Source organism: Macrobrachium rosenbergii, chromosome 6 (genome assembly GCF_040412425.1).
Source record: "Macrobrachium rosenbergii isolate ZJJX-2024 chromosome 6, ASM4041242v1, whole genome shotgun sequence".
Classification (NCBI taxonomy): domain Eukaryota; kingdom Metazoa; phylum Arthropoda; class Malacostraca; order Decapoda; family Palaemonidae; genus Macrobrachium; species Macrobrachium rosenbergii.
In genome coordinates this window covers 37,506,512-37,514,011 of record NC_089746.1, presented here as the reverse complement: position 1 = coordinate 37,514,011, position 7,500 = coordinate 37,506,512, and positions in this window count along the sequence as shown.

The window sequence follows — 7,500 nt, the reverse complement described above, 5'->3', positions numbered from 1 at the left end:
TTGTTGCCTGTGCTGCACCCGCATTTTGTTTGTAGAAGGAATCCCCGGAACGAAAAGACATGGTTCGATACACATAGTTCAGCTGATTTCATAAGTTTCTCCCTTCTTTCGTTTCACTAGTGTCGAATATATTTTTCACCCTTTTGTCTTTCTCTTTGAAGCGTTACACACTACTTTTGTAATATCAGGATATTGTTTTGTTAACATATATCCCTGCAGTACAACTCGTGTTTTCGAATATGTCTCAAGGAGGTTAGAAATGTTCATACAGGTCATGTGGAAAAATTATTCAAAGCGTTTTACGAAAGTGGGGCAAGGCTAATATAAGGTAGGCCACTGCAAAGTGTGGTCAGTAATGTTATGTTCTTTAACTCAACGCATCGTAGACCCGGGATCAGTTGTGCTCGACATTAGAAATTTATTCTCATTCAGTTGCCCATAAAATCAACGTTAGTATCCTATGTATCTCAATAAGAAATGGCTAGTGACATGTGAGAGAGCTTTTGAAAGTATGCTTGAAGCTGATAACAGTTGGGGACATGTGGCAATGACTTCCAGACAGGAAACGAAAATAACGCTGTGCAATTGCACTGCAAAGCCTCTTGGCTGTGAGCTCAAGCTTGCTCCTTGAGGGCTGGAATTTATTCTTTTGCCAGTAATAATAACATCATTCTCGTTCAGTTGTCAGTAACGTAGCATTATATATATATGTATATATATATATATATATATATATATATATATATATATATATATATATATATATACTGTATATAGATACTAATATATATATATATATATATATATATATATATATATATATATATATATATATATATATATATATATATATATATATATATATATATATATACTGTATATAGAGCACTAACATTACTGACCACTGAATGAGAGTAGATTTTCTACTGAACAGAACTGAACTCATTCAAGATGCTTTGAGTTACAAGCACACAGGATTACGGATTCCACCACATCAGAAAAGTTTTTCTCTGGATCAAAAGTCAGTGCCACATTGTATACATACCTACTTCCAGCCTGAGGCGCGCTTTCATAGGAAAACCTCTCTCACACCAATACGACGCAGACAACGCTTTAAATAAGTTTCCAAGTGAGACAGGCCTGTATATATTCTGTGTGTATATGTGTGTGTATATATATATATATATATATATATATATATATATATATATATATATATATATATATATATATATATATACACATACATATACACACATACATACATACTTACATATATAATGCACACTAGATTGGTCTGATTCTACCCATGTGAAGGCGACTGTGCCATGAAATCTAGTACCTCACAAAGGACAAATGGTATAAGCAGTAAATGACACTGAAGTGTGTTAAGTGTCGATATGACACTGAAGTGTGTTAAGTGTCGGTACGTCTATAACATTTTACATTTTGATCAGCAATCTTCACCCACTCGGTATATTGGCATTTAGGCGTCGAGTGGACTAATTACTGTTTTGACCAGACCCAGTGTTGCTTAATTCAACTGGTGACCAGCCGAACGGCGAAGCTTTTGCCCTTAGTCTTATTACGACTTATTGCTGCCGCTCAAAGCTCAAGGAGTTTTAGAATTGTCGGTAATGGCTTATTACTTTTGCGACACAAGGGAAGGACGTAAACCTTACTGTGAACCATGGTCGAACTATATTGGGCTTATGTCAGGGCATGAGCATATATAAATTTTCAGGAGAGTGCTTGTGTAGGCCTGTCAACTCTCATGATAGGCCATTTACGTATAAATACTCTTTGCAGGGTATGACTGCATAATAAATTCTCAGGACAGGACATAAGTATAAATTTTCAGGAAGGAGCATGAATGAATAAATCCTCATGGCAGCGAAAATAAGTTCTAATAAATATTGTTCTCCCTTAGCAAGCTTTTCGTTGCCAGGTCAACTGGCCTTAAGCCAGCACGGGCTATTTCTCACCGAGCATCTTGTTAGTCCTTGCGTAAGTAGTTTGATTTTCGAACTGTTCGGCAATGTATATTTTGTAATAGTGCAGACTGAAAATGAATGTTTTAGGGAGGTGAAAGTTAATCAGAGCCATCTGTGCATGTGCGGGACCTAAGATCTAATTGTATAAAAGTGCTAAAGATAAAATATTGCCAACCATTGTTGTAGAAGAGATAGGGAAAATCATCAATCCAACTGGCAAGCTGGAAGTTCCGGCCCTGGAAATCTGGCGAATCGTACGCGATGAACAAACTGCGTTTCCCGTGATCGGAAAAGTCGACTTCCTGTTTGGAGAAACGTAATATTTGGTAAAATAAGAAAAAAAAAATATTGATCAAATATGATATAGTTTCCAGAGAATTTATAGTGGCTTCTTTTTGCATTTTGCTGTCGAACCTTATCCGAAGTCATGCAAGCTAGCAAAGGCCAGCCACCTAAGCATGAATCATTCAAGACTAAAGTGTCAGCGCCGGTACTGGCTGCTTGGTATAAAGTAGGCTACAAGGTACAAAGTCGGCTACAAGGTGCTATAAAAGGTGTTCTAGTGTCACCATAATAAGAGGTCGCGCCAAGCCTCGTTCGTTTTTCGAAAGCTAGATTCATTGGCCTGAATCGTTTTTATTTTTCCCTTTCTTCATATTTTATAATTAAATATTCCATTAAAAAGTACAATTGCAAGTCATTTCACATTTTTTAAAAGTATTTTGATTCTATATTAAATCTTGTTACTATGAAATGGTCCAACAAAAAATATTGTAGAAACTGTTTCATGCAGGAAAGAAACCTGAACGCGGATGCACAAGTATATCTTTGGGTTAGCCTGTTTATGGCACTAAATAAGGACACATGCCTAAGGCTAATCCTACAATCACCGTCTCTCTTCTGTCGATGGAAATTTTTAGTTGCTATATTAGAATGTTCAACTAAAAAGAGAGGCCTGAGAGAAATGACTGAACCACCATTATGCAGGTGTTTTTATTGTGCACCACAAGTGGGCTGACCTGAGGATTACTGCGTATCTATACTTACCTGGGTCATGTGCTTTGAGGGACTATACGGAGGAAATGTTGTCATAATATATTTGACTCTCCCGCTGGACATGAAGTGTGGCGTCAAGAGTGTCACTTGATGCGTAAATCTTGTATGCAGCAAGAGTTCCCTGTCAAGATTAAAGATGTACCAAGTGAAATGGAAAAGGGAATAAATGGTACGTTATTATGCAGAGCAGGTATGAAAATGAGCCAGACTTTGAATCTGTAGTTTAAATAGAAAATGGCCAAAAGGGAATGCAAACAAAACTTTCGTGTGACTAGAATACAGCAGCTTTTTAATAATAGTCAAAAAATTACTGCAGTTTTCTCGATTTTACACACACACACACACACACACACACACATATATATATATATATATATATATATATATATATATATATATATATATATATATATATATATATATATATATATATATATCAGCTAGGACCACAGGAATAGTAAAAGAAAATGCTTTATCGTTTTAATAAGATCAAAAGTATCTTAAAAAATAATCAAGATTTGATTAAAAAGTTTGTAACTGTATATCCAACTTACTTTACCTGTATGGATATGTCAAAACCAATAAACCTGGTAATCCTATTAGGCCAATTATCATCCCTGTTTGGTCATGTACTTATAAGTTATCAAAATGGCAGGTTAAGATGCTTTCACCTTAAGTAGGAAGCATTTATAGCTCTTAACGTTAAACATAATGTAGATCTGATAGAAAAACTAAATAGCATGAACATTAATTTTAAGTTCAAAATTATTAGCTTTGATGCATATCTGTATTAACAAAAGTACCTCTAGATGACTTGCTTGAATATTTATTTGAATTTTTACATATATCTGAATTTTTACATAATTATGATTTATCACTGCCATCTAGTAACATTTGGAGTAAATTTTGCATTTGTGATCCGTTTTTTTTATTTTGAAGAAAAATCATATACACAAAAATTTGTTATGGCAATGGGAAATCCTCTTTCTTCATTTTAAGTGGTTTTTATTTGGGATTTTTTTTAGCTAAATTTTTACCTAACATTTTACCCATATGGTATCCAGTGGTTTAGACATGTAGATGACATCTTTTGCATAGGCTGTGTCCTTTAACCGAAAATATGACCATATTTCTTTTACATCTGAACAATTTGGTACCTGCTATTAATTTCACGTACGAAGAACATAATTTTGTCTCTAATTTTGAGATGTAAATGTTGACCGTACTCCGAATGGCTTTAAATTTTTAGTTTGTAGAAAACCCACAATTGTAAGTTCATATATCCACTATTTTTCAAGTCATAGCGATCAAGTATAGAAGTCATCTTTTTCTCATGTTTTCAAGAGCTTTACAAATCTGCAGCCATGAATTTCTTGAGGGAGAGTTCGCATATATTTTTAGCAACTAAATATTTTATTGAGTGTGTTTCGCGGAAAGTCCAAAGAACTTTTTATTCAGTAACTACCAGAGAAGCTTTTAACATTTAGAATATACTTATTTTACCCTACAGTGACCTTACAAGTAGGGTTCCAAGTTTTCGCAGAATTTTAATATCAATGTTGTTTTTAAATGTTCGAATACCTTGGAAAACATAATAATAAGGAATTCTCCCAGAGTTTCTGAGGGCTGCATTTATAAGGTTCCTTGCATGAATTGCAAGGGACTGGAAACAAGAATTAAACAAAGCAGATATAGTGTGAGAATGGGACAAATGTTAAAATGTAAAAGTTCTTTTATCTTTTAACACTACAACTCGAAGAAATGTAATCTAATCAGCTTTAATTAAATATAACAGTCTTACTGAATGTAAGCCAGGGTATGTACAAACTGGACGCCTTTGTTGTTAAAGAGATTTTTAAGTTTGTTTCATTTTAATCAACTGTGCATCTGTGTCTGTATCTACTGTACTTGTTTCAACTCCTTTCCATAATTTTTTTTTTTCAGCTTTTATGTTCACTTGGTGTTTTTAACATAGTAGGGTAAAAATGTGTTCAGGTAACACGAAAGTGCTTGGTACTTCTTTTATTTTTCCTGTGGCCTTAGCTTAATATATTATCACAGTGTTAAGTGACATAAAGCACATAAGCACACACACACACACACATACACACACACACATATATATATATATATATATATATATATATATATATATATATATATATATAATAATGTGTAGTGTGCACGCTTGTGTGTGTGTGTGTGTGTGTGTGTGTATACATATATATAATATATGTTATATACAGATAGCCTATGTTGTTTTGGAATACCTACCTCATTTGAGTACCTGTCCGAAGCTCTCGCAAACATAGTCAAATCCCCAAATAAAAAAAAAAAGGCGTTCGTCAAAGCTTATTATAATAACCTCACCTCGCTCGTGGATGCTCTTTCAAGCAGAGCAGTATCAGCGGTGTAGATAACCCTTCGGACGAAACAGCTTCCAGGAAACTTCCCGTTAAACCAGTATCCACGAAGAGAGTCATTGAGACGGATTGTTTAGCGTCATGGAGACCAAGAAAACCCTCCAAGAGGCCCGGTTCTTTCATCAACTCTTCCATTTGGCCAGCCGCGATGGACACGGCAGTGAACTGCAAGAACATTTGGAGGATGATGTCGGCTTCGTGAGAATCGTCGTAGAAGATTACGACAGATCGGAAATTCTCGGCGACTGAATCTACGATGTCGATCAATGCAGCTGAGAGTTGTGGTATAGCTGTGTCTTTTTCTGGCCAAAGATCCGCTAGGAGTGAATTATCCATTGGTGCGAATACAGAAACAGCATGAAGAGGGTTTTCTGGTTTTATCCATGCCGGATCCTCAGATCGTCCAGTCACTAGAAAAGATAAAAAGTAGGATACCTATCATTACAATTTTTTGAAGCTTAAGGAGCTTCTTTCTACCTCAGCAAGAAAGTAAATAATAAATACTGAAAGAAATTATTTGATTTATGATGCAAAGAAATTCTTATCCTGCGTTATTTTTATTTTAGTGTTTTTCACTTTCATAGATGACAAATCTAACATAATTTCGTTACTTGAACGGAAACACTTTTTATCAACAGCATTGCTAATGTGACGAAAAATGAGAAACCAGATGTCACGGATGTAAACCTTACCTATGAGAACCATCAGTGTTAAGAGGGGTACCTTTAAAACTGACCCTTTCATCGCTGAATACAGACTGTACCCTGTGGTTTCATGTAGGTGACTGGCAAGATAGTAAGGAATACACAGACAGAATTCCACCACTGGCAAATGGCCTAAAATCCAATTACTGGTGACCTTTAGTGGGCAATATCAGTGAGCTGAAAATCTGGGTTGAATGGCGCCGTTACTCGAACTTACTATCTTTACTTCCTTTTACATTTTATGGGTTTCATTAACTTCACACTTTTCATAAAAGTGAATACGGTATCACGTCTTGACTATCGTTGGATATGTAAATTAGAAAGAAAATGAGATGACTGCTCAATCAAACAGCATACCTCCAGACTCCTGAGACATCACATGAAAACCTGTGATACATAATTAAAAGCAAAGTTCTCGAAATTAATCGTATAAAGAAAACGTACAAGGCTGAGGAGAAGTAATTTGAAGATCAGTACTTAAATAACTTAAATAGTAATTTTTCTCCCACTCAACTCCAAAGGCGTCCGACGTTCTTGTTTAGTCGTATGTCCAAGTACTGGCCAGACCCAATGATGCTTAACATAAAAAATCAGTACGAAGAAGAGTTATTTCCACAGTGAAGAGAATTAAAATTTTCCACAGCTGTTGATCTGTTTTCTTGGAAATTAGAGAAAGTATGAAATGGGGTGGAAATGAAAACCAAAACCGTAAAAAGGGGAAGGGCGTTAGTTTTTATGATAGCGATTTTATATGAATATTTGATATTTTAAGGAGAAATTACACGCAGCACACACACACACACACACTATACAACCCGCTACATTACTATGTCTATTAAAACTGGAGTCACAACACCTAGGTTATCGACGCCGATATATATATATATCGGCTTCGATAACCTAGGTGTTGTGACGCCAGTTTTAATAGACATAGTAATGTATTTGGTTGTTGAAATTCAACAACCCAGTACATTACTGTGTCTGTTAAAACTGGCGTCACAACACCTAGGTTATAGACGCCGATATATATATCGGCGTCGATAACCAAGGTGTTGTAACGCCAGTTTTAACAGACATAGTAATGTATTGGGTTGTTGAATTCCAAACTCGGCATTTTAAGAACCTCAAGTTGGACAGGCCCCATTGTGAAAACTAGTGAAGTTTTGTAACTCATTAGTGCCTAGTAGGCGTCTCACCAGGAAACCAGTATACAGATTTCATAATTTTTATGTCGGATTTGAGAATGAATTGGCTGTATTACATAACTGATTCAAGGACTTTTCCTCCTAACCTACATAAGAACTTCAACTTATCATCAACAAT